Source organism: Eptesicus fuscus, chromosome 12 (genome assembly GCF_027574615.1).
Source record: "Eptesicus fuscus isolate TK198812 chromosome 12, DD_ASM_mEF_20220401, whole genome shotgun sequence".
Classification (NCBI taxonomy): Eukaryota; Metazoa; Chordata; class Mammalia; order Chiroptera; family Vespertilionidae; genus Eptesicus; species Eptesicus fuscus.
Window position 1 is genome coordinate 1795381 of NC_072484.1, and position 27493 is coordinate 1822873.

At 54.6% G+C, this 27493-nt stretch overlaps 1 protein-coding gene across 3 annotated transcripts in view; it reads right to left on the reverse strand.

Moving 5' to 3' along the window:
- Nucleotides 1-27493, reverse strand: part of CDH4 (cadherin 4) — a 376945-nt gene that overhangs the window by 203158 nt on the left and 146294 nt on the right. The gene's annotated exons all lie outside the window — the stretch shown is intronic.

Here is a 27493-nt window from a genome sequence, read left to right on the forward strand (position 1 = left end):
TTTTATTGGTTTTAGAGAGGAAGGGAGAGGGAGAGAGATAGAAACATCAATGATGAGAGAGAATCATCGATTGGCTGCCTCCTGCATGCCCCCTACTGGGGATTGAGCTGGCAACCCAGGCATGTGCCCTTGGCCTAAATCGAACCTGGGACCCTTCAGTCTGCAGGCTGATGCTCTATCCATTGAGCCAAGCCAGCTAGGGCCAATAAAGGCAATTCTTTAAATGTGTGGCCACACACAGACCTGTCAAAGTGTGGCTTCTAAACCTGGGTATGGACAAGCTGCTGCTGTTTCATTGTCCACCCAGCTTCCCGAGCCGTCCGGAGGCCCTGCTCCAGGTGCCGAGGGCGGGGCAAGGGACTGCACAGCGGAGGCAGCTCCGCCACCCAGCCCGGCTCAGACGTGGCTGCCTGTCCTTCCTCTACCCTCAGGTCCACACCTGGCCACAAAGCAATGAGTCACCTCCCTGGGCTGAGGCTGCTCAGGATTTGGGGAGGAGAGGGGAGCTGAGAAAAGAGCAGGGGACATGGGGAACACCACGCTGCTCACCCACGTGCCCTTCTCCCTGACACCTCGTGCACAGAGAATGGCTCTCTGGGTTCCTGGAATGAGGCCTGACCATGTGACCGGCTCTGTCCAGTGAGACGTCTCATGGCCCCTGGACTAAAGTGTGACCATGTGACTGGCTCTGTCCAGTGAGATGTCTCATGGCCCCTGGACTAAAGTGTGACCATGTGACTGGCTCTGTCCAGTGAAATGTCTCATGGCCCCTGGACTAAAGTGTGACCATGTGACTCGCTCTGTCCAGTGAGATGTCTCATGGCCCCTGGACTAAAGTGTGACCATGTGACTCGCTCTGTCCAGTGAGATGTCTCATGGCCCCTGGACTAAAGTGTGACCATGTGACCGGCTCTGTCCAGTGAGATGAGACAGTGAGATGCCTCATACCCCCTGGACTAAAGTGTGACCATGTGACCGGCTCTGTCCAGTGAGATGTCTCATGGCCCCTGGACTAAAGTGTGACCATGTGACCGGCTCTGTCCAGTGAGATGCCTCATGGCCCCTGGACTAAAGTGTGACCATGTGACTGGCTCTGTCCAGTGAGATGCCTCATGGCCCCTGGACTAAAGTGTGACCATGTGACCGGCTCTGTCCAGTGAGATGTCTCATGGCCCCTGGACTAAAGTGTGACCATGTGACCGGCTCTGTCCAGTCACATGAGACAGTGAGATGCCTCATACCCCCTGGACTAAAGTGTGACCATGTGACTGGCTCTGTCCAGTGAGATGCCTCATGGCCCCTGGACTAAAGTGTGACCATGTGACCGTCTCTGTCCAGTGAGATGTCTCATGGCCCCTGGACTAAAGTGTGACCATGTGACCGGCTCTGTCCAGTGAGATGTCTCATGGCCCCTGGACTAAAGTGTGACCATGTGACCGGCTCTGTCCAGTGAGATACCTCATGGCCCCTGGACTAAAGTGTGACCATGTGACCAGCTCTGTCCAGTGAGACGTCTCATGGCCCCTGGACCAAGGCGTGACCATGTGACTGGCTCTGGCCAGTGAGATGTGAGCAGCAGTGAGGCCTTCCGGAGCTCCTCCTGCCATGGTGACTATGGACACAGTGGTATGGGGGGGCATGAGGTGGAAGCCACAGAAACTGCAAGCCAACTCATGGCCTCAACTGCCCAGGACAGTGCCCACAGTTAGGGGCTAAACTGTGTCCCCCAAATTCATACGGTGAAGTCCTAACCCCAGACCTAAGAATGAGACCCTACTTGGAGACTGCAAGAAATGAAGAGTAAGGAAATGCAGGATTCAAATATTAGAGTTCACTGGTCCTAAGGAAAGTTAGGTTAGCAATCTTCTTAACATGCCTCCTGGCACCGCAGCGTCGGGCTGACCCTGGCCGCCGCACACCTGCCAGTGCTAGCGGTGCTCCTCAAGTAGCTGAGAACCGTGGGCCTGGGGTGGTGGCTTTGCTACGGGTGGCACCGCAGGGAGGCTGGCCCCTCGGAGGCCCCGTGGCAGTGGCCAGGGGCGCGAGCACCAGCTCAGGGGCCTGGGAGGAGCCCGCAGGACCCTCTGACTCCTTTCACGGTGCCGCGATGTCTGTCACTCACGGGGACCATTCTCTCCAAATCCAGGTCCAGTGGCTCCTTTCAAGCTTCCCTTCGAAAGGCTCAGCATTTTGATCTGCACGTGAAGGGAAGGCGGCAAAGACGCACCGGATGCTTCACGGAGGGGGCTGCGCAAGCCTTCATCTGGCCACAGCATCTCCTTTTCCCTTCAGTGGAGGCTGCTGCGGGGGCGGGGGGGGGGGCGGGGAGGCACATGCTTGCTCCGCGGTGTCCTGCCAGGGAGGCCCCGGGAACAGAGAAGGCGCAGGTTAGGGAAGGACCCACACGAAACAGGACCCCGTGAGTGCAGAAGCAGAGGGTGGCTCCTGCAGCTCCAGACCCCAGACCCGAACCGACCGCAGCCTCGGACTTCTCCTCCCTCGCTTCCTGGAGCAGGCGCCTGCGGGACAGCGGGCCGCCAGCCTGAAGGGGTCCCTGGCCTTGAGCAAGTCCAGCAACCTGCTACTTGCTCTTTACCAGCTTTTTACAACGGTATTAAATATGGAATGCACACACCAAGGCACACACGTAGTCATGGAAACCAAGCAACAGGCTCAACTTTGCCCAGTCCCACATAGTCCACTCAGCCCCGGGTCGCCTCCCAGACCCCCGTGAAGTCAGGCAGGGCCCTGTCTGCACCAGGGGCCAGAGCAAGTGGGAAATGAGGGGAAATGGGACAACCTCAACAATACTTTAAGCCGCAGAGGAGTATTTCTGTAGCAGAGTGCAAACAGAATTTACCTAACACACAGAATAAATGCCTCCGAAAATCAATATTTCCAGCTGGCTGTACAAATTAAATGATGATATTCAAGTGCGAGATTAAAACAATGACTTAGGATAGAAATTGAGTTATATTATCTCACGCCTTCCTACTGCTGAATATGTTAATAGAACAAATTTGTTAGCATTCAGTCAATTTATCTCCCTAAACAGGAGGTGGAGATTCCTGTCTGAAAAGCAAAAGGAAAGGAGAGAAGCCTCCCGAAATGAGTGTAGGATGGAAAGCCTGCATAACCAGATGCTCATGTGGGGTCGAGGAGGCCTGGGCGTCCCGCCTCCCTCTTCAAGGAGACACGGGGTTAATTTCCAGAAGATCCTGGCTCCCCCGCTGCTGGTCTCGCTGGATACCTGTGCAGAGGCATGACCAGGCCTCACACAGGCCAGGTCTGCAGAGCACGCGCCCGGTCCACCCCACATCATATCCTTCCTCTATGTCCCCCTTGGAGAGGGGAGGCCCGCTCCAGCCCCACCAGACGCCTGCGTGACGATGCTCAGGAGGCCACAGTGTTAATGGCTCCTGCAGGGGAAGAGCCTTTAATTGCAGAGAAGGGACCAGAAGAGACTGGAATGGAGGGAGCGAGGGGGCGGCCGCCCTACATCCCAGCACTGGCCGGGCCCTTGCCCGGAGCTGGCCTCCCGGTCCCTGGGTCCTCCCACGCGAGGGGCACAAAAGGCACTTAGTCCGGGCACAGCTCGCTAGGCTGCTGCTGCAGGGCCTCACGGTCTCGGTGACAGTGCGCCCTCCTAATGGCGACACAGGGCACATGACTCAGGCCAGGGCTCCCGTGGACTGGAGGCCGCTGGTGCCCGCTGCTTCCCCAAGGCGCCTCGCTCACCTGCAGGCCCCAGATCTGCCCTCCATCACCTTGGCCTGATGGCCTCCAGCTGCTGCACTGGGTGTGCCATTCTGGATCCTTCCTTTTCCTTAAATTCAACTCCACTTTGAGCTGCACCTCGAGTTCCCCAGGTCGCCACCTTCCTCTCTGACAAGGCCTCTCCGAGCTGCTGCTCATGGGAGTCCGCAGCCTCCGGAGTCCTCACCTGGGAGCCGCTGTCCCCAGGCACGGATGCTGGGGTGGCTGTGGGAGAAGCCATGTGGAAAGCAGGAGACAGACGAGTCCCACCATGGCCCTGAGCCCCTGAACGGCCCAGCCTGGACGAGAACGGCAGCCCAGGTGGGCACCTGGCTCTGACACCGTGAGGCCCTGAGCAGAGCCGGGCTTTGCGGACCCCTCCACCAGCGGAACTCTGACCTAATGAATGAGTCTGCTTTTAAGCTGCCACTTTTGTGGTCACTGTTATTCAGCAACCAAAAACGAAGATATCTATCAATACCCCAAACCGAGCCTTGGCATTCGGAGGGCGCTCTGCAAGGGGACCCGTTCCCCAGCCTTCTCAGCAGTGACACCGAGCCTCCAGGTGCTGCTGGTTAGTTACCAAGTGCGGCGCTCTGCTTTTAACCGATTTCCAGGCGGGTAGAGCATGTCCATCTGCTTATTAACCACTTCCTCTTGCATTTTCCCATCTACGTCTCTCGCCCACTCTCCCATCTCATTTCTGTCGGGGGCCCTTTCTTACCAATCTGCCCATGACGCAGGTCTTTCTAAATGAGAGTTGCATTTGACACAAGGGTGGGAGGTGTGAGGTTCAGGGACCCACTTTGCCAGGTGGCCTGGACTCCGAGTCTGCATTCCGTTACCTGTTCTCCCATCAGAGCACCTTCTGGAAGGTCCTTTCTGTGTTGAGGTCAGTTAAAGACAGAGGAAGCTGCAGGTGATATAGTTTGGAGACCGTCCTGCCTGGAGGTGGGGGGCAGAGAAAGCCCAGCACCCACACCTGCACGTTTGTGTAGCCTCCTGTGGCCCCGCCCATGGGGTGCATCCCCGGGCGGGATCCAGGATGGCCCCGCAGCCCCGGGCATGGAGTCAGGGGCTGGTCTGGGTTTTGCTCACATGAACTGTGATCAGCATCTCCTCCTAGGACAGCAGCAAGCCTTGGGGACCCCCGAGCAGGAGACCCCCGAGCAGGGCCAAAATCCCTCCAGTTCCCACCTTGAGTGTGCAGAAGACAGAACAAACTTTAAAACCCTGATAAGCCTCATGTTACTAACCAGCAGTTTTATCTAAATCCTGCTTTTCTGACTGATGCTAGCAGAAGCAGGCCTCTACATCCAATTTCCAGTCTGCACCCAGAGGGCGTTAACCCCGGGACTCTGTGCCCAGGCTGAGGGCTCAGCGCCCCTCCCGCCCCCGCCTCATTGCAAAACCACCCTCAGTCCCTACGAGCTGGGCCCACTGGCACTGCCGCCCTGCCCCCACCCGGTGCACCTGGAGAAATGGGAGGCATCTGTTTCTTGTGGGTGAGACTGACTCCCTGCCCCTGCGGGCCCACCCCAAGGATGCTCCAGGACCCCATTCAGGAAACGTATCTAATTTAGGGTACATGTTAACAACTCACACGATTGTGTGCCAGGCACTCTTGCACTTTAATGCTAATTCATTCATTCCATACAACAATGAGGTAGAGCCTTTTGCTATGCTCATTTACAGATGGGGAAACTGAGGCAAGAGAAATAGCCGCATGCTGAGTTCTGGAGCCGGAACCGAGACACAGCAGGCTGGGCCCAGGGTGTGTCCCCAGAGCAGATGTGGGTGGTGAATCCCAATGACGTTAAGCTCACCCACTCCTGTTTCCCCTTGACCCATGTGTGTGGGGCTCCAGAAATGAACTCCACTAGTAAACGTGGGCATTAATTGTCCCGATGGCAGTGATGGCAAAGGCGTATTCAGCACCCCACAGTGGACAGCGCCAGGCAGCTAGGGAGCCAAAGGGTGAAGGTGACAAGATACTTGAAAAGTCTGTCTTTACCTGTCAGATACCTGGAAAGCCGGGCTCCCTTCACCGGCTCTTAGATGAGCTGCCCGTGCCGCTGGGCCCTGCCTCCTGGGTCCAGCGTCCACAATTTGGCGAAACAGACCTATTTCATGATATTAAACACTTTGGGGTACCCTCTTCCCACCAAAGCATTATTCTCATTGCCAGCCCCTTTCCTCGATCATCCCCGCTGTCTTGCTATAGATCGTGCCTGGTTCTCAAAGACTGTCCCGAGGTGCAGGGTAAGGGACTGCTTTGCTAGGACCCAGCCCTGTGGGTCCCAGTGTGCAAATCACTGGGCCCTCCCCCACACTGACCGAGCCACTCAGCCTGCCCCCACTGCCATGTGCGGCTTTTATCAACCCCGGACGACCCAGGTATCATTGGAAAAAGAGTCTAAAAAAGGGCTGTTGGGAGCAAAAGGGCCATTCACAGTTAGCTAAAGGTGAAAAAATAACGCTTATGATATATTCTTCTACCAAGAGAACCCAGGGTAAGAGAAGCTCTGTAGGTAACCTACAAATTCTCAGGGAATCATGCTATAGATTTCCTGCAAACGGGTTCCGTGTCAGGTTATGACACATTTGAATGAAATTATAAAAACCAATATTCACCCCGGGATTGTGCAATAAATAGAATTTATTAAAGTACTTGTGAGGCGCCTCCAGTGAGAAATTCATCTTCGATCCAGATTTTAATAAGGATTATATAATCATAATGAGACTGTAATAAAACCACATTACCTGGATAATCCATTTTATTACCAGTTTTATGATGAGTTCTCATTTATTAGGATTCACGGGATCTTTAAGGCGTATGTAAATGGCACAATATAAAATACATGAGGACCAGGAACGATGGCCCAGGTCTATGCAAATTCACCTTCCCGAGGCCAGCGACCTCCGGTTTTCCCGTTCACACCACCAGCAAGGATCTCAACAGAAGCTTGGACATGCGACCGTGGGTGCCAGGGATGAAACAGGAATGTCTGCCATGAAAACGGACGTTCCTCCCCAGGGTGTGGAAGCTGAGGCTGCGGCATTAAACTTTATCAGGCAGAGCACACTCCAGGGGACTGAAACCCAAACAAGCCCCAGGAGCAGTCTTTAACCTCCGGCCTCTGCTGGAAGTCTCTCTGAATGTGTGACGCCCGCATCTGTCACGGCAATGTGTGGGCCACTGGCAACCCGCCATCAAGGGCCAAGGCTGTGCACTCGTCTAAGAAGGAGGGAAGGCAGACGGCCTGTGTGGCCCCCATCAGACGTCCTGCCCATGTTCCCACCTTGGTTTTTGGATAATTTCTAAATCGTCTAAATAATGTGTTCCATCTCTCAATTCTCTCCTACCTTTGGTTCTTAGCATTTCCTGTCTTGCCTTCTCTCTCTCTCTCGCTTCAGCCTCTGCCATCCCCAAACCCAGGATAAACGCTCTGTAGACGGTCCAACATGTCTGATGGCGCCAACACGCCCCGTCACTCTCCAAAAGCCAACGTGACGCAGAACAAAGGCAAGGAGGCGAGGAGGGTTGCCCAGCCGGCTCTCGTCACCGGCCGCCCTGCTGCCTAGCTCTGTAGCCTTGGTCAAGTGTCAGGTCCCGTTCACGCAGCTCTCCCGCAGCTCGGACCAGGAACACACTGCCTCGGCGTGGGAGACGCCAGATCACGGCGACATCTCGTCACGGCGCACCCGCCGGAGCCATGGGGACAGGACTGTCGGCTCTCTTTCACAGGAATACAGACCCATGCGTGTGACTCCCAAACCACAAGGGACGTGGGACGGGAGAGGAGAGTCTCAGATGCCACAGGTCCTGGCCCCTCACTGTGCACGACGGCCTGTCCCGCTCAGCTGGCACCCAGCCCTCCGATGTGAGCACACGAGACGGGAAGGACTGGATGAGACAATGAAGTGAACGGTGACCACCGGGTCACACTCAGTGCAGTGGGGAGGGGGGGGCCCGAGACGCCACAGCACAGCCCCTGCGGATGATGAGAAGGTATCCAGTCTTCGTTAAGGGCGGAGCTCATGCTACGTGTTCTTACCACAAGCAAACAAAAGCCACCACCTACGGGACACTTGTGGGGGTGCCGGACATGTTCATCACCTGGAATGTGAGAATGTACACACTTGTACACATATGCCAAACAAATCTTCAAACTGCATACGTTAAATACGTGCAGTGTTTCGATCTATACCAATTTTACCAGGAAGCTGTTGGGGGTGGGGTGGGGGGTGACAGGTCCAAGGCTTTTAACAACAGCTCTTATTTATAAAGCGTCTTGGAGAGAGGGAGTTAGCAGGGTGTGGGGGCTGTGAGGATCCAGGGCGTGTGTGTGTGTGTGTGTGTGTAGCTGCGCACTTTTCTCGTGTGGCTGTGAGGATGCAGGAGGCGTGTACATCCTGCTCACTTTTTTCGTTTGTTGGAGTTGGTGAAAAGTCTGAGGCTGTCAGCAAGCCATCCCAAAGCTCTGACATACCGTGAAGTGCAGAGAGCCCCCTGCCCACCCCACCCCCTGCCCACCCCACCCGTCACCGTGCCTGTCACGGCCGCCTGTGTCAGTGCACTTGACAACCAAGCTTGAGCCAGTTTCCACAGCACGTTCCGGAAGGACATAATTAGATCAGAACGTTACATTTGTTAATTTTTCAGTTGCTCATTAAAATTGACATGCCATTTGATTTTGACAGAAACCTTTTTATCTCGATGTAAGGCTGTAGGCTTTTTTAAAAGCTATATTTAGTGAGTTCTGAAATATGGCAACTGCAATAATGAAATTGAAACCACTCTCTCCATCACTCACATCGAAGAATCACAAAATACATCACCTTCCCCATAACATTTAAAAAGAAAGACAACCAGGGCCATGGTCTTTAAACGTTTACAAAGCCGCGTGTGTCGGGTCCGGGGGAGGGCTCCGCTGAGCTGCGCGGGCTCCGTGGAGGGCGGAGGGCCGGGGTGGCGAGTCCCCCCGCACAGCGCAGTGCGCTCCCCGCTTTCCCGGGCAGAGCTGAGGGGCCCTTCTGCTTCCGACTGTGGGGGCTTCTGACAAGTCCGAACAGATGCAGCCATGTGGGGGGGCGACCCTCAGATCAGAGTGGGTGTTAGGACACGAAGACCCGGGCCTGGGGGGCCTGGGTGCAGCCCCTCCTGTATATTAGCCATGTGCTCGGGCCAGTGAGCTCAGTGCTTGGCCCTCCGTTTCCCTCCGGGAGGCCGCTGGCCCGCACCCTGAGCCCCTGCATGGGAACCAGTGAGGCTGGGAGCCCAGGCCCCGGCGGTGCCCCTGCCCATGTCAGGAAGACAGGTGTCTCCTCTCCTCTCTCAGCTTCAGCAGCTGGACAAGAGGTCGCCATGGACTCGGAATCTGCAGGCTAAGACGGAGGCGTCTTCCGCCTGAAGGAGGACGGACAGGGACACCCACGTGGTCTGTGGCACGAACGAGAAAGGGAGTGTGGCTCCTACATGTGGAGGGGTTGGTCGCTGTGGTCTCGGAGGCAGAGGACCTGCTTCCTGGGTCTCAGCCGTTCCTGAGCCGCTGCAGACACCTGCCAAGGCATCCCCCCCCCCCCCCCCACCGGTCTCCAGGGGCGCCTGCCAGGGGACCTGAGCCATGCTCCCAGCAGGTGGGCCCGAGCGATGGGCATCGGGATGCACCCTGCAAACTCCAGAGCGGGGCAAAGTGAGTGGGCACTGGCATCCACGCTCTCCCAGAAATTCTTGAACGCCCCCCCCCACCCCCCGCTGCCGCCGTAAGCTCTTCCCCAACCCCAGTTGCAGCAGCACGAGGTTCTCATCCAAACCTCTGATAGCCAGCCTGGTCTCCAGTCGCCAGAAACGTCCACCTACACTAAACTGCACAGGGGATGGGGAGCCACAGACTCAGGGCGGACTGGGAGCTGAGGCTGGCGAGTTCTGTCCAAGGTGCTAATTTAACCTTAACAACAGAGCTCTCATTCCCGGGCCCATGGGCGGAAGCTGGCCTTGTGATTTCAACGTTCATGGGAGAAAAAGCCTCTTTTTAATGGGAGCTGTGGGGGGTGGGGGCGAGGAGGGACAAAGAGAAGTGATTTTTGTGTGAGTGTGTGTGTATGATTCTGGTTTCTTTTTATTAAAGGACAGTTTGGAGAATTTGTTTATTGTTCAACCCAAGAAATCTGCCAATCTGCCTACAATGGTTTCTTCTAATGATTGAGAACTGAATGCTATGGATATGTTGTTTTTTTAAAATTTTAATCATGAAATATTTTATGATGCAAATAAGTTGGCCAAAATTGGCACAGTAAGTTCCAAGTCTCCCCTATCCCTCCCCACCCCTCCCTTCCCACCCCGTGAAAACACCATCCCAATCCCTGATTGGGAGCGGGAGACGTCGTTGGCACACACTGCTCACTCAGGACAGAGCACATTGGGATTTCACAGGTTTTTTGCCCTTTTTAAAAACAGATATAGATATTTGACTTATTGTGAATGTCCTCCTCCAACAGGGAGGCATTCCAAGCACAAATGTGGCTTTTTTAAAATAACAATACTAGAGGCCCAGTGCACAAATTTGTGCACCAGTGGGGTCCCTCAGCCTGGCCTGCAGGATCGGGCTGAAACCGGCTCTCTGACATCCTCTTAAGGGTCCTGGATTGTGAGAGGGTGCAGGCCAGGCCAAGGGACCCCACCTGTGCACTATCGGGGATGGGGAGAGACACTGGAGGTTGGCTAGCCGGGGAGGGACCGTGGGAGGGCTCCAGGGCATGTCCAGCCAGTCTTGTTCAGTCCCGATCAGCCAGACCTCAGCAGCAAGCTAACCTACTGGTCGGAGCGTCTGCCCCCTGGTGGTCAGTGCACGTCATAGCAACTGGTCGACCAGTCGACTGTCTGCCCCCTGGTGGTCACAGCAAGAGGTTGAGTGGCCTTCACATATCATTAGCATATTATACTTTGATTGGTTGAATGGCCAACTGGTCAACTGGACACTTAGCATATTAGGCTTTTTATTATATAAGATTCTGCTCACTCCATCAACATAAACACAAAGTAGCACACTGGCCACAAACACACCCTTGAATTTCAGTTTAGTGAGTTTTTAGCTTTAATAGCTGGTGCTGCTAAGAATGACTGAGGCCAATGTTTAGATGCAGATGGAGACATCGTTGCTGTGGTTTGTGGAAGCCCCACATCCCTAACCAGAGAGCTTGTCATCCCTGCTCTGTCACCTGCGGGGAACAGAGCCACCAGCGAGCTCCGCAGCACGGGAAGCCACGCAGGACCCGGTCCCACCTGGGGTGCTTTCTGTGCTGACCAATGAGATGCTTCACAGGCCTATTACGCCTCTCCCACTCCACCCTAGGGCACTGGGCCACGTTTGGGGACAGTTTTGGTTGCCACACCTGGGGAGGTACTACTGGTACCCAGTGGGGGAGGCCAGTGATGCTGCTGAACACCCACCCCACAAGGCACAGGATGGCCCCCACAAAGAGCGGGCCAGCCCCAAGGTCCAGAAGGCCAGTCTGAGGAGCCCTGATATGCCCTAATATGAAGATTTCTTATCATTTTAGGTTTTTATAAGAACTTACCATAAAACTTCCAGAAAAAAAAAATGGATACTGGTGGTGGTGGGGGCGGGTCAGAGAAAAGAACAGGAAAAAAAGAAATAAGTCTCTCACCAAAAAGTATCTCATATTAAAATACGAATCTGGTTTATTTCCACTTTTCTCACTTGAATAATTGCAGCAGGGAGGGTGGATGTTTTTGTTTTTCCTTTAATCACACTTTTGGTAGCATCCACACACCAGCTGAGGCTCAGCTGCATTTGCCCCCCTCCCATAAAAGGACTGGATTTAATTAACTTATTATTGTTTTCCTTTGTTCCAGTTCAAGTTCAATTAGATTAAATGACAGAATTGTCAGGAAAAAAGATTTGAAAAAAGTTTAAAGCCCCACACCCATAGAAAGTGTCCCCATCGAGACCACGGAAAAGAATCTGTCCACTTACAAGTCTTTGGTATCTGCCTGGGCAACACCAGGCCTGCGTCTGCAGCTGCCGGGACTTGCAAGCCCCTGGTGCTGTATTACTGCCCTGAAGAGAGGCAAGCATGGAGCAGGGTGATGCCCAGCCGGTCTACAGAGACGGCCTATCTCAAAATGCAGGCCCAAATTACCTTCCTCTTCCTCCCATAGGTAGACATGGCTGAATTAATCAGACAGCTCTCTCTTTACAGGAGAAAATCCTAGCAAAGAGGTTGGTTTGTCCTAACACATGTCCATCAGTAGCTCTCAACTTTTGTCATCAGTAATTTTTTCTCCAATATTCACCATTTTCAACTTTACTTTTATAGTCATGTAATGCAGAACCAGCTCAGAGGGTCCTGTCCTGTTTCTAACAAGTCCCAGAATCAAAGCTCATTCCACTCACAAGGCACACCTGTGAACCTCATGAGTCACACCTGTGAACCTCACTCACAAGTCACACCTGTGAACCTCATGAGTCACACCTGTGAACCTCATGAGTCACACCTGTGGACCTCATGAGTCACACCTGTGGACCTCATGAGACACACCTGTGGACCTCATGAGTCACACCTGTGGACCTCATGAGTCACACCTGTGGACCTCATGAGACACACCTGTGAACCTCATGAGTCACACCTGTGGACCTCATGAGACACACCTGTGGACCACATGAGTCACACCTGTGGACCTCATGAGACACACCTGTGGACCACATGAGTCACACCTGTGGATCACATGAGTCACACCTTGGACCACATGAGACACAGCTGTGGACCTCATGAGACACACCTGTGGACCTCACTCATAAGTCAGAGCTGTGAACCTCACGAGTCACACCTGCGAACACCTCATGGGTAACCCTGTGAGCCCTCAGCTGCTCTCCCTGTAGAACCACGGAACTGGATGTGAGGGAGCCTGAAGCCTTTCAGAAGCGCAGGTGCGCTGTCCAGGAAGACCTGGTGCTGAAACCCCCAAATCTGGCCGGAGCCCTGGATGGGGAGACAGATTTGAGCACCACCTCCTTGGCGGCTGAACTACTTTAAAGCAAACTCTCCCGGCCCCCACGCTGGTGGATTGGAGCAGCACAGAGTGCAGTGCCGGCTCCGGCCGAAATGTCAAACCCCTTCTTGCCCAGGGCCACCACTAAAAGGAACCGGCGCTGTCCCGGGTCGGGTCGGGAGAGGGTCCAGCGCTCATGCTCAGCTCCTTTTTAGGAACCTGGAGCCGCTGCCCACCAGGCGCAGTCTCCTTGTCCCCAGCATCTCCTTTTCAGTCGACTCAGAAATAAAGCCGTTCCTTTCCCCCAGAGCTGATGTGTTGGCTTCCACGTGCACTGGGTGGCGAGACCTTGCTGGGCGACAGTACAGCAAGATTTGGCACTACGACTCCACACGGAATGGGGCGTGGGCCCTCCCAGTACTAGAAACAACTCACTACTTCCCGGGGACAAGAGCAAAGTTATCCCCCGGAGGAGGGCACAGTACATATAATAAGAATATGGGAGCCTGGCTGGTGTGGCTCAGTGGCTGAGTGTCGACCTATGAACCAGGAGGTCACAGTTCCATTCCCGGTCAGGGCACATGCCCAGGTTGCAGGCTGGATCCCCAGCAGGGGGCAAGCAGGAGGCAGCCAATCAATGATTCTTATCATTGAATGTTTCTATCTCTCTCTTTTTCTCCCTTCCTCTCTGAAATAAATAAAAACATATTTTAAAAAGCTATTAAAAGAAAGAATATTGGAGACTGTGATTCCCCGGGCCCTGTTCTGAACACATTACATCATTATCTCATTTAGTTCTCTCCACAGTCCCATAAGGCTGGCATGTCTATTATTCTCATTTTGTAGCCCCAGAGGCTTAGCTGCCTGCCAAGGTCCAAGGTCAGGAACCACAGAAGAATGAATCAACCTGGAAATGCATACCTTGTCGGTGGGACAGAGCATAGACACCTCCTAAAGACTGTGTGGAGGTTTCGGGGAAAGCCGAGCACTCACCTGGGCCAGGGCTGGCAGCTCCATTCCCAGGTGTCAGGCCCAAACAAGCCCAAGACCCTCCCAAGGGACCTTCCTAAGGTCGGCATCAATGACAGATAAGCCCACCGTGGTCTCTGTTCCTAGGGGACGAGAGGTCACCAGCAGCGGGGATGGGCTCACCAGCTTATAGAGCTAGACAGACAATTCTACACCTGAAGTTCAGAGTCAGGCAGACGTAATCCAGGCCTTAGAGTTCCGGGATCTGCCACCTTTGGAAGGGTGGCCCTTGGAGCGGTTGGGAGAGCGTCCTGGTGGGTGGTGTGTGTGGTGTCCTGGGTGCTGGCCACGCTGGGGTCTTGTTTGAAAATTCACGCGCTGTGTGCTTATGGTCAGTGTGTGTATTGTATCCCAATCCTACCTTATAATAGAGAAACATGCAAATTGACCGCACCTCCGCTATGCCCATGATTGGGCCTGCGAGAGGCTGGGGGCGGGACTCCGGGTGGCCTATCCGGCCGTTGAGAAGATCAAGATGGCAGCGCCCAATCCTCTTAGTTCCGGGGGTCCCGGGGGCAATCGCCACCCTGGGGGGGCGTGGCCGGGCCGAGCCAGGCGCTCCCGGGGGTGCCGGGGGGCGATCGCCACCCTGGGGGGGCGTGGCCGGGCCTAGCCAGGCGCTCCCGGGGGTGCCGGGGGGCGATCGCCACCCTGGGGGGGCGTGGCCAGGCCGAGCCAGCCGCTCCCGGGGGTCCCGGGGGCGATCGCCACCCTGGGGGGGCGTGACCGGGCCGAGCCAGCCGCTCCCGGGGGTCCCTGGGGAGATCGCCACCCTGGGGGGGGGGGGCGTGGCAGGGCTCGCCCAGCCCCTCCCAGGGTCCCTGGGAACATGGCAGGCATGTGGTTGCTGAGACCCAGACCAGGCCTCTGGCCACAGATTCATAGCTTTGAGGAGACCTAGGGCAGGGATCTGCCTCATCTGCAGAGAAACAGAGGTTCTGCAGTGCCCCCAAGACGTGGGTGGGCCCAGCCAGGGATCAAGGGGCATGGAAGGACTCCTGGCAGAGGGGCAATGACCCTCACCCCTGAGGCGGGGGTTGAGGGATGGAGCCACCTCAGTGAAGGGGTGCTGCACTGCAGGGTACTGGACTGACTGACATGATTCAGAGAAGCTCCCAGTGCTAATGGGCCTCGCTCAGGCAGCCTTCACACTTCAGAGGCAGTGACTACTGCTCCTACCTTGACCCTAAAGCAAGCTCGCTACACCCTGCCCCATAGCAGAGCATGCCTAGGCAGTGAGTGGGAAGCCTTCCACCTGCTTCAGAGAAGGGGGGGCAGTAAAGAATGGGGGGAGAGGAAAGAATGTGGAGCATCTGCAATGAAGAGGTGCTTGAGAAAGAGGCTGGGAAGCCTGACTGGAAGGTTTGTTCTGTTTGCTGGGCCGCTGCCCCTTAGGAAGCACAAAGAGCATGGCTCTGAGGGCTTCCTGTGTGCTGAGTCAAATTCCACTCCGCTGCCAGCCTGATTGATGCCTAACTGCTCCCCTGCCAGCCTGTTTGCCCCCAACTTCCCTCTTCTGCCGGCCTGGTCACCCCTAACTGCCCTCCCCTGCCCCCTACATGGGGGCAGCCATATTGTGTGTTGGAGTGATGATCAATCTGCATATTACTCTTTTATTAGATAGGATAGAGGCCTGGTGCAGGGGTGGGGCCAGCTGGTTTGCCCTGAAGGGTGTCCCGGATCAGGATGGGGGTTCCCTTGGGGCATGGGGCGGCCTGAGCAAGGGGCCTGTGGTGGTTTGCAGGCCAGCCATGCCCGCTGGCGACCCAAGCGGAGGACCTGGTATCTGGAATTTATTTACCTTCTACAATTGAAACTTTGTAGCCTGGAGCAGAGCCAAGCCTCCTGCTCACTCCGTGGCCGGCAGCCATTTCTGTTGGGGTTAATTCACCTTCTATAATTGAAACTTTGTAGCCTGGAGTGGAGGCCTAGGCCAGCAGGGCAGGTGGAAAGCGTGGCTTCTTCCGTTGCCTGCGAAATCTTGCTGTCTGTGGCTGTAGCCATCTTGGTTGGGTTTATTTGCATATCTGCTCCTGATTGGCTGGTGGGTGTGGCTTGTGGGCATGGCTTGTGGGTTAGTGGAGTTAGGGTCAATTTGCATATTACTCTTTTATTAGGTAGGAATAGTGTCCCGGTGCACGAATTTGCGCACATTGAAAGGAAATTAATTAGAAGAAATATTTTAATATCGTTATCTTACCTAATAATAGAGAAACATGTAAATTGACTGTACCTCTGCTACGCTCACAGCCAATCAGCATGAGTATACAAATTAACCCAACAAAGATGGCGGTTAATTTGCATACATACCTGGGTCCCGGGAACCTCCTTGGCACCCAGGTCACTCCTAGCCAGCCATCGGATGGGAAGGGGCTGAGCCTGCGATTGGAGGGGCAGGGCGGGGGGGCGCTTCCCAAGCCTGGGGCGGAGGCTTTAGGCTTAGGAAGGGGCCGAGCCTGTGACCAAATGCAGACCATCCGGAAGTCAGTGCTGGGTTGCCCAGCTGCAGCCTGGTGACCCAGCACTGACTACCCAGGTGGCTGAGACCCAGAAAGTGAGTCAGGGTCTGATCTGCAGCCTCAGTGGAAGCTGTTGATCAATGTACTTACCTCTCTCTTTCTCTCCCTCTTTCTTTCTGATCTTCACCAGAAGCCAGGCTTTTCTTTCTCTTCCGGCCTCCTCGGGGGCTGCTGTTAAGCCCCGCCTCTTTGATCAGGCCCAGAGATAGGCTGACTGGCATAGGAACCGACCAATGAGAACTAAAGGTGGGTGCTGTGGGGAACCAATGGCTGCCTAGGAGGAGGAGCTTCTGACAATGAATGGCATACGAACCGACCAATGAGAACCAAATCTGGGTGCTGTGGGGAGCCAATGACTGCCTAGAAGGTGGAGCTTTTGATGCTGGCATAGGAACCGACCAATCAGAACCAAATTGGCCAGCAGAGGAGGGAAGTTGGGGGCAACATTAGGCCTGCAGGAGAGGGCAGTTAGGGGTGATCAGGCTGGCAGGAAGTGGCAGTTAGGGGCAATCAGGCAGGCAGGCAGGTGAGCAGTTAGGAGCCAGTGGTCCCAGATTGTGAGAGGGATGTCTGGCATTTGGACATCCCATAAGGGGTCCCCAATTGGAGAGGGTGCAGGCTGAGTTGAGGGAATCCCCTTCCGTGCATGAATTTCATGCACTGGGCCTCTAGTTCTCCATAATAGAAGTGTCAACCAAATTCACGATCAACAATGACAGATGGAAACACATGCATGCGATTGGCACCAGCGAGAGCTTTATATGTATCGCACATGCAGGAGTCAACTTATCCTTTTATAGATATCAAACAAACTTGCTTAATTAGACCTGTTTTCTCATGTTGTTAAACTTTCTCCAGCCCAGTGAAGCATCCCAACTTCTCTTTCAGGTAATTGTCAGCAACACAGCAGTCAATATCAACATGAAGCAGATTATTATTGTAGAACATGCAGGGAGAACAAAGGGTAAAATATTTAACTGCAGCAGTGTTTGACTATATTCTGCACAGTGAGAAAACCTGAAGTCATTTTCAAGGTCCACCATTTCTTACTTCTTTTCAGTCGGGTCAAGTTTTAAGCTTTCTAAATCTCCGTTTTTTGGCTAATGGAAAGAAAATAGGATTCTACCGAGTCTCCTATCTACCTACCCCAGGACTTCTGTGAGGATAAAACGAGATGAGGCACGGGAAAACAGTTCACAGACATTTGGTTACAGTGTGAAATGTTTGCACCTGGCTATAAAGCAAGTCGTGTTCCTGGGCTGAAGAAACTGCAAGTAGGCTAGTTGCTAGCGAGAGGAAGCCGGGTATTGCTACGTGACATCATTACCCGGATGGACACTTAGCATATTAGCCTTTTATATAGACAGATAGTTTGAGATTTACAGAGAAGTCACCGAGACAGCAGAGAGCCCCATCCACCAGCCCCACTCCCCGATGCCAACGCCTGCCTTCGTGTGCAGCGTTTGCGACGATTAACGGGCCAATGAAGTCCCCACTCTTTCCAGATGTCGTCTGTTTTCACCTTATTCTGTCCTAGGACCTCATCCCATGTTGTCCCCATGTCTCCTGAGGTTCCCGTGGCCATGACAGTTTCTCAGACTTGCCTTGCTTTTGGCGACTGGACAACTTGAGGGTTCGAGGCAGGCCCGGGTAGGAGGGGCCATTCATGTTCACATGCACCACAGCTGTTTGCTTTCCTGAAGCGGAGCTCTTCAGAGACCGGTGAGCCCGCCCGCATGCCGGCTTATCTTCAGATTCCCTCCAGAAAAGCTCGGCCGACTCCTCGGAGTAGCTGCCATGCCAGGCGCCTCGGCTGTCTCCTCTTCAGCCTCTCGTGCTCACTGCCAACTTTTCTCCACTTGGATTCCTGGCTTCAACAAGAACTAAAAATAAACCAAATCCACTTACAACATAGATGCAGAGTGAGCTAATTTGGTGGCATTATCTGGAGACCGTTATTATAATCAAGATGGTTCTGTCTTGTTCTGCAATCTGCTAATTAGATGTGGCACTAGAAGCTCCTCTGGCTGTTAGAAAGTCACCTTTGGAGAAAATGGATGTATTGATACATGTCTCTGTGTGTGTGTTTGCAGTGTGGCATCTGACTTAAGAAACCACATTCTACTGAAAAACTGACATGGCATGTTGTAAACTCAGGAAAACAAAAAACCCCAAACTCTCAAAATGGGGTACACGTCACTACAGCTGCTTGTAAGGAAACCGGGTTAGCCACTGGCCACCAAGGGAACAGTCTGGATTCTTCCAGCTCCTGGAGTGGCCCAGCCGCGCGGCCAGCGCTTGTGCCTCCGCATTTTCTGTGCCTTCCCACAGTCCAGCTGCGGCTCCTTTCTGGTCCAATGTGGTCCCACTTGTTTATTTTTACTTTTGTTGCCACTGCCCAGGGAGACATACCCCCCAAAATATTGCCAACACGGATGGCTTCTGCTTTCTTTAGGGGTTTTTCTTTCAGGGAGTCCATTCAGGTCCTCAGCCACTTTGAGTTTGTTTCTGAATATGTGGAGACCGTGTTCCGGACTCATTTTTATGCATGCATCTCTCTATCGAGTTCTCCCAACACCATTTATGGAAGAGACTGTAATTTCCCCATTGTGTAACCCTTTGTAGACTACTTGACCATATCCTTCTCAAACTATTCCAAAAGTCAAGAGGAAGGAACGCTTCCAAATGCATGTTATGAAACCACTACCCCAATACCAAAGCCGTGGTTCCTTCAGTAACATTGACAGCCTGGCCGCCCCCACCAGTCCTGGCCCCGAATAGGAGGAGCAGCCCTGCAGCCTGTCACTCAGTTCCGGTCCCGAGAGTCCGCCTGGTGCTGTGTGAGCATGCGCCTCGTGCTCTAGTCCCCTGTGCCTTTTTCTTTACAGCTCAAGTGTATGTCACTCACAGCAAAATGCTTTGCACCTGCAGGTACAAGTAGCTATTCACTGAATAACATCTTTGAAATATTTCAGCCTAACTCCTTGGGTGAGCAAAATGGAGGGTTTATCCCAAAGAGGGAGAGTTCAAAATTTATGTAGATACAAGTTAATCCTTCAGCAGTGCCCCCCATTTCTTATACTAAGCACCCCCTAAGTCAGCTGCGATGAGAGCCATAGTAAGAAATGCGAATGAAGAAACGTCATGGGCCACCAAACTGCTTCCACAGGAGCCTTCATTGCACTCCACGTTTAGGGCAGAGCTGTTCCTGAAACTGGATTTTAATGACACAGAGTGGTCTCTTTTGTTTCTTGCACCACGTCCTACATAATAAGTGACTAATATGCAAATAGACCGAATGGCGGAACAACCGAACAACTGGTCACTATGACATGCGCTGACCACCAGGGGGTGTGTGCAGAACATGGTGGGCGTTGGCCGCGGCGGGATGATGGAGCAGGTGAGCGGGGGCGCCACACCAAGGCAGGGCGCCGGTCGCTGTCATCGGGGCGAGCCTCTGGTGGTTACTGAAAATTCTTTGCTCCCATGCACTGTGGTCCCGCCGGGTGCTCACACCCGCTGCTGCTGCCGGAGCTGCTACTCACACCTGCTTCCTGTGCCCGGCGCCGGTTCCGATCACTCGGCACCATCAGAGGGTGTGAGTGGCAGCTGCTGGCCCTGATCGCCCATGAGGGCTTCTCTACCTCCCCCTGCTCCTGAGGGGAGATTGGGGCAGCAGCCACCACTGGCACCCGCTGCTGGCACCAACTCCAATCGCTCCGTGCCGTCAGAGGGTGCAAGCGGGGCTGGCGCCGTCAGCACGTGGGAGCGGGGCTGCTGGCAGCCAGTGGACCAGGGGCCGTGGCAGGAGGGGCCGGGCGGGGGCACGGAGGATGGGCCAAGACCCGCCCCTGTGCCCACCGCAGCCTCTTGGCCCACAGTTCCTTTCAAGGTGCACGAATTTGTGCACTGGGCCCCTAGTCTATATAGGTAAATATCTGTGTTTTCCAATGGTCTTAGGCAACCCTGCTAGAGGTTCTCAACCTGTGGGTCGTGACCCACAGGTTGAGAACTGCTGCTGTAGAGCCTAAGACCATCGGAAAACACAGATATTTACATTACGATTCATAACAGTAGCAAAATTACAGTTATGAAGTAGCAACGAAAATAATTTTATGGCTGGGGGTCACCACAACATGAGGAACTGTATTAAAGGGTCACGGCATTAGAAAGATTGAGAACCACTGCTTTAGTAAGTACTGCCCACTACTGGACTCTCCCACCCTGATCAAGGGTGGGGCTGGCAGGCCCCCTTCCCCCAGCTGCCCCGCCCCCGATCAGACCACCCCACCACGATAGGCTTGCAGCCCCTCCATCTGGCCTGTCTGTCCCTGATCAACCTCCACCCCAACAGGGGGCAGGGACAGCTGGCCAACCTCCTGCAGCCCCTCCCCCTGGCTGGCCCCACCCCCGATGGGCCCCCACCACCCTGATCAGCCTGCAGCCCCTCCCCTCCACCCCGATCAGGGGCAGGTCCAGCCGGCCAACCACCCATAGCCCCTCCCCCAGGCTGCTGGCCCCTGATCAGCACCCCTTACCCCATTCAGGGGCAGGGCCGGCCAGCCTACCCCTCACAACCCCTCCCCATGGCCAGCCATGCCCCCAACCAGCCCCCCAACCCCAACTGGGGGCGGGGCACATTGCCAATCACCCTCGGCCCCTCTCCCAGCTGGCCCAGCCCTGATTGGCCCCAATAGGGGTGGGCTGGCCGGCCAACCTCTTGCTATTTCCTCTTCCCGACAGGCCCAGCCCTGATCCACCCTGATTGGGGCCGGGATGGCTGGACCCCACCCGTGCACGAATTCGTGCACTGGGCCTCTAGTAGGAAAATAAAATGCATGAGCTTCTTGAGTTTAAGGTTCACAATTTTGGAAAAGACTCATTTCTATCCTAATGTGTCATCCTGTTTACTCCCTCCAGAATCTCTGTCAATATTGAACACTAATGATAAAACCACTTTACTTTTTGCTGTTATTTGCATTCAGAATCCTTCTGGGGCAGCAACTGACTACCAGAACCGATATGGTGTGAGGTTAACAATGATGTCTGCACTGCATTTGTCTCATTCAACCTCCCGGTCGGATACCATCTCCCGACTCCTAATGGGCCTGGCGGATACCCTGCTCCTGGGATTCTTTCCCAACATGCCAGCACACACTTCCTCTCCCAGGGAGATTCCCAGAGTACGAAGCTCTGCGTGGACGCTGGAGGCTGTGGAAGGAGCAGCAAGCGGATGTGACGGCTAGGACTCCCCACACACTTCACCCTCAGCTTCTCCAGAGTGAAGACACTCCTTCTTTCTCTCTGTCGTTTGCCACCAACATTTCCTGAGTGCCTGTCGTGTGCCAGTCACGATGCCAAGTATTGGTGGCACATAGAACCCAAACAGCCCACCCAGGTCCCCGCGGCCAATCGCATGGACCCTCGTAAACATGTGCTGTTTGGAATGACGGAGAGCAGGCACGGCCGTGGTCCTAGGGGCTGCGCTAACTAAGTCAGGGCCGGGCGGGCAGCCCCACGCCGGGCGCCATTCTCCTCCACCCACCGTGCTGCTGTTTCTCCGTAGCAAAGGCACCGAGTCAGCCAGAGCCCCTCAGCCCCGGACTTCACAGCGGGTTTTAATGGATCTCCAAGCACTAACCCTGGAGGGCCACCTGCCCTTGGCGAGCTAGGAAGCCGCCCTCGGGGTTTAGGGTCATGGCAGCCACCCTGCGGACAGCCCAGTATCGGGATGTCACGGTGCACAGTGGCGCTGCTCTTGTCCCGCTCTGTCCTTGTCTTTGTTTAGCAATTTGTGGTCGTGACCTTGCGGTAAACTCTGAAACGCCCCACGCTGAACCGAGCCTGTCCCACACACCCAATGCTGATCCCTGGCCAGCATTGTAGCTTTACTTACTCCTCTGCTCAAACCTGCTCTTTTCCCATTCTTCCCAGTTACTGTTCTCAAAAGTATCCTTTAGACCAGTGGTTCTCAGCCTTTCTAATGCCGCGACCCTTTAATACAGTTCCTCATGTTGTGGTGACCCCAACCATAAAATTATTTTCGTTGCTACTTCATAACTATAATTTTGCTACTGTTATGAATCGTAACGTAAATATCTGTGTTTTCCGATGGTCTTCCTCCCGAGACGTGAATGACAGCAGAGGCTAGTTTAAAAATAATTCCACAAGGAAACCGCATCAAGCCCTACATCTTCGGTAAAATGTTAAAACGTGAAACAATGAACCTGAGCTGCCTCATGAAAGAGACGCCCCGTCCCCCACGCTCAGGGCGGCTGCTCTTGTGGTTTCATCTTTTCCCTCCACATTAAACCAGACACCTGCTCGGCATCAAGCCCTCGGGGCAGAGTGGGACAGTGATGCAAACACACGGTGTGGATGTGAAAGTGGAGAGCGGGCTCCCGACAGCCTCCGGGCCGAGATCAAGGGGACATCACCATCCCTAGCCATCAGGGAGGAATCAGCGCAACTCTGTCTCTGGTTCCAATCGAGGTGATTAGTCGGATCTGCAGGCAGCACAGACACCAGGCCTGGCACGTCCTGATCGCCTGGCACGTCCTGATCGCCTGGCAGGCAGGGCGGCCAGCTCCCGCAGGAGGTGCCCCGAGGGCTCATGCGCGGGAAGATCGGGCCCTCTCCTGTTTGGGTGAGCAGCGCAGGGAGGTGATTGATCTTGGGCAGCTCCCTAATTCCTCTGGGCCTCAGTTTCCCCATGTCAAAGCGGGGGTAAGGATCACATATGCCTCATGGAGCTAACGAACGAGGCCATTAAACGAAGGCTTATGTAGCAGTAACGTGAACACTTTTCCAAGTGTTTGCCATTGGCTAACTCAGGGTCTCTTAAGCTCACCCTGTTGGCACTGTGGGCCAGGGTGCCTCTCTGCTGGCTCCCTGATTTGTGACGACATCCCCGGGGACCATCCCGCTGGCAGGAGGCACTGGGTCAGAGTGAGAGGAGCCCAGGACGCCGCTGCCCGTGTCCCAGATGCAGAGCCTTCTGAGCTAGTGTTTAAGGACCAACTCTGAGCCTCGTCCCGCAGCAGACGAGTCTCTGGAGGCGGCGGGAAAACACAAGGTCTGAAGTCGGTATCTAATAACACACGTTTGCCAGGCAGCCACACGGAGCCCGCCATGATGTCTGTCCAGGAACATTGAGGATGTTGTCTAGGGCGTCACTCGGTGTTGCCAACGTTGGAGGCCCGCCCCTACAGAATATTCTCTTACAAGTTGGTTCTGGTGAGAGTATTCCCTGCCACGAACAAGGAAGAAGGAAAGAATGTTTCTCTTCTCGATGCCTGCAACTGTCTTCACTGCTCTAATTCCCCTCTACCCTGCGGACGCGTGGAAGCTCACAGCCACAGGAGGGCCGGTGCTCGGGGAGCCTTCACTGCACGCAGGCTGGGTGAGCTTGGACCAGCGATTTTCTATGTTTTAAAAAATATGTTTTTATTGATTTCAGAGAGGAAGGGAGAGGAAGAGAGAAATAGAAACATCAATGATGAGAATCACGGATCAGCTGCCTCCTGCACGCCCCCTACTGGGGACCGAGCCCACAACCCGGGCATGTGCATTGCCTAGGAATAGAACCTTGACCTCCTAGTTCATAGGTTCATCGCTCAACCACTGAGCCACTCGGCTGGGCCAGACCAGCGATTTCAACAAAAATGTTTAAAACATGCAGTACCTGACTCTTTAGTCAGGGGCACCCAACTCTTTTCCCTTCGATTGTCAAATAAAAATGTCAACAGCCAACACAACAATGGCCATATGATGTGAATGAATCAAAATTGTATCTATTTTTTTGTTAGATCGGCAAAAAATACAATAAAGTTTCGGTGAGCTGCAGGATTTCAGTACTTGGTTTATGTGCCATGAGGCGAAGAGGCTGAAAACCGCTGGCACGCTTCCACCCTCGGCCTTCGAGCTTCTCCTTCTCTCCGTTTTGCCTTCTGCTCACTGAACTTCTCCTCACTCCTGTGCATGGACACCCGCGGGGCGGGGCTGCCCCTCCATCCGCTTCGTGGCTATTCAAGTGCCACACAGGTAAGCGTCCTCGTCTGACCCAGCACAGACCGCATCTCCAGACCACGTGAACTCCGAGGGCAGGGCACAATCTTTAGATCTTTACCTTGAACATTTTCTTTCAGTGAAAACAGTTTTGGACCAGATGCCACAAACCAAAAGCACAAGCCTGGCCTCGTCAGAAGCCAGCCCCACCACAGCCTGGGAAGGTGGAAAAGACGCCGGCCGGGGAAGGTTCAAGCTTAGAAGAGGATGCTTGCCGCCAGCGCGCTCCAAGTGCAGGGTCCTCCGAGCGAGCGAGGGAGCGGAGGCTGCTTGTGTACTAGGTGGTTCTCGAGTGAGGTGTGCACTCCCCGGCCTGTTTCCTGGCGCCCTGCCTGCTGTCTCAGCCACCCCATCTTCTTTGAGTTTGGCCAATAAAGGTCAAGCAATGGGTGACAGGCTGGGACCGTGACCCTTAGGGCTCCCACGCAGACCAGAGACCCATGGCCTGGGCAGATGCGCTCACTGGGACCGCAGCACCCTGGGAGCAGCGGAGGGGAGGCATTCTGGAAGTGAGGCGGCGAGGGAAGCAGCTGTGTGCAGGCGAGCATGGGAATCACTTCCTGGAGGAAGAGACCAGAAAAGCCCATTAGTTGAGTCCAGCGGGCTGTTGCGTCTGGCGCCCTAACGAATTGGTGGCCCGGCAGGTGTGAGAGGAGTCATGGTGACCGGTGTCCTGGCCGCTGTGCAACGTGCAGCCAGGTCCTGTGTCCAGGACACGCCCCTGTGCGTGTTCCTTCAAGCTCACAACAGCTCTGTCGGTGAGCAGGGTCATGGAGAGGCGTGGCCCGGACAGCGGCCCTCATCCCTCCTGGAGTCTCAGTGTCTGAACAGGGAGCAGGTAAGTACCAAGAACCTGGCATTTCCCAAGGAGGCCGCTCCTTTCCATCCATTTAGAACTGCTCTTTTGCGCAGAAGCCACATATAATGTAGCGTCTGTATTATTTTGAGCTGCCGGCTTAAGGGAACCTTCAACGAAACGGAAGCTTTAAACATCACATACAGAGAAGTAGTTTGAATCAAGATGCATACACAGACATGACCTGGTTAGGGCTCTAGGAAAACACAATTCTGGTGCTAACCAGGACAGGCTGGAGGTCGTGAACCACGTACCGGAGAAGAAAGGTATTTCTCCCCGTGCCCCCCCCCCCCGCCCCGGGCCAGTGCCACGCTCTGTGGTACCACCACCGTGGACGTGAGCGAACACAGTCTCCCGGGAGGTGCGCTCAGCGCACTGTTCCAGAGAGTTACCCGTTCCGGCACTTTAATGCAATGAGGGCATGTCCTGTCCAGGCCCAGGGGTTGCGGGCCTCCTGGGTGGGCAGGGCTGGCCTGGCGCTCGCAGGCGTCCTCAGGAGCCAGGCTCACTCGGGCTTCCGGGCCACGAGGCTGCAGGACACGTGCGTGACGGCCCAGCGATCCTAAGAGAACACGACTTACCACATAAAGACTGAATGTTAACGCTTACAGGAAAGGCCTCCCCATACAATACCATTTATGCCCGAAGCGCTGGGGGCCCCACAGGTCTGTTCCCCTCGCTGCCTCCAAAAGGAAAGACAGAAGGGCCACGTCCATCCTGTGCTTTCCCACCATCACACAGGCGTGGTCACGGGAGTCCCTGCAGGGGAGCTCGGTGTGGCCTGAGATCACCCGGACCCGGGCCAGGGTTAGGCGCTGTGCGCGCGGCGGAGCTGTAATAAGCAAGGCCTGGGCATGGGTTCTGCTTCCAAGCAAGCCTTGTGATGTGCGCTCAGGGTGCTCCGGAAGCAGCGGAAGCGCCGGAAGCAGCGGGAGCGCCGGAAGCAGCGGGAGCAGGGCTTCATGGTCAGTGACAGTCGTGCAAGAGCCCTGCTGGCCACTTCCTGCCTGCCTACTTACATCCTATTACACATTTAATTTCCATTCCCCAGCACAGCCTATAATATGTTCACTATTTGACAAATGGAAAACAAATTACTGACAGAGTATCCCCACCCCCTTGCTGAGGACGCCCTGGTGGTTCCCCACAGGAAAGTGACCATCCTCACGCGACTGTCGCTATGGCAACAAGTCATCATAAAATACCAATAGTCACAATGGCCCAGGGGACAACTTGGTGACCCTCTGAGCGCTCCGTGTGGGTCACCCGTCGCTCTTCCCCCACCTGGAGCAGACACCACCCACCATCTTGGCTTATTGGGAGGTCCCCCTGTGACTGTCCCCAACTTACTGCAAAGTGGGACAGGGAGAGGCTCCCCTCCCGGAGTGTCCCTTCAAGGCAGTGCTGCTGACCTTGGGAATGGAGTCTAAAGACTCAAGTTCTTAGAGAGGTTTTCAAAGAGGCAATGGAGGTGGAGGTGTGCTGTCCCGAGTGCTCACCATTAGTACAAAAACATCGCCATAGTGACACGCGGGGGGGTGGGGGGGGAAGGGGGGCGGGCCTGAGCGCATGTTTGTGGCCATGCAGCCAGCGCCTCTGGACGCCCGTCCTCCTTCACTGGACTGAGGAATGAACTGGCCGGCACCCCCGACCCGGACCCCCTCCTGGGGCCATGGGTCCTCCTGGGCTTTTCTTCCAGGAATGGTGAGGGAGACTGTGGTGCCCTCCGGGCCAGCACCAGGCTCTCTGAACGAAGTCTCTGCCTGTTGCAACCGCCCTCCACCATGGGCTCCCTGAGGACAGCACTCCCTGCGCCTCAGTTTCCCCAGTGCAGAACCTGAACCTGGCAGACAGAACATGACTCAAGAACGGAGGTTAAGACAGTAAAAGTCAGCTTTGTTATTTGTGCTTAATCACGTTAAACGTGCACAAAATGCTTGTTTAAAACAGCCACCGGAGTGCCGCCTTGCAGAAGAAAGGAGAGGGACGCACAGAGCGGGAATCGCCGCCTTCAATAAGTTCCTTTCTCTCCTGGGCTTTGTTACCCCAAAGTGATGCCTTTGACTAGATGTCTCTTAGAAAAAGTCTTAACTGCTATGTAATAAAATCTATTAGAGAGCAATTCAAGTTCTCCCACATAAAGATTTTTGTAGACACAGGATGTTTCAGAAGAATTATTCTCTCACATATAGTTATTGAAAAGCCGGTGCTAAACATCGCACTTCTTAAAACAAAATTGCTACCTGCTAG